The sequence below is a fragment of the Octodon degus genome, unplaced genomic scaffold (genome assembly GCF_000260255.1).
Source record: "Octodon degus isolate 3935 unplaced genomic scaffold, OctDeg1.0 scaffold00453, whole genome shotgun sequence".
Taxonomy (NCBI): domain Eukaryota; kingdom Metazoa; phylum Chordata; class Mammalia; order Rodentia; family Octodontidae; genus Octodon; species Octodon degus.
The window spans coordinates 231,905-232,485 of NW_004525029.1; the positions used below are offsets into that span (position 1 = coordinate 231,905).

At 42.5% G+C, this 581-nt stretch overlaps 1 pseudogene; it reads right to left on the reverse strand.

The window, feature by feature from the left end:
* Positions 1-271: 271 nt before the first annotated feature.
* LOC101564327 lies at positions 272-517 on the reverse strand (annotated as a pseudogene).
* Positions 518-581: the final 64 nt, after the last annotated feature.

The following is a 581-nucleotide window of genomic DNA, read 5'->3' on the forward strand; positions in this document are numbered from 1 at the left end:
GAGCTATAAATAAGGAATATGTAACTATGAATACAGCAACACTAAAGCATTAGGGACATTTAAAAAAGTGAGCAAGATGTGACATAAACACATCTCATAGTTCTCTTTTTAAGCCACTTTCCACTGGCTTACAAAGTTATGGTCTTATAATTCTTTTTAAAAGGGAAATTTTTCTACACTGCTGCATGCAGTAATTTTACTGTACATTCTTGACTACAATGCGCTCTTAAAATCCTCTTGCACAGCTTGGCATATCAAGAGTTTTCCAGAGTCAGCTTGTATTTTCAGCAGCCTTCAGTGCTTCAGTAGCCTTGCAAAGTTCCTTAATGACTGACCATAAAGCTTCTGGGTTAATGCCTTGTTCAAAAAGTCGTACATAAATGGACAGAGTTTCCATATCTAAGCCCGTATTCAAAAATTTTGAAATCTCAAGCAGAACGTCCATGGTCTCCCTCACCGCGCTGAGCTTGGCCGCTGCCACCATCACCACCGCCCCACCTCTGCTGCTGCTTGCCATGGCTAGGCCGAGAGGCGGCAACCGGGCCTGACCCGGGAACACTTGCTTTAATGTTCTACATGTT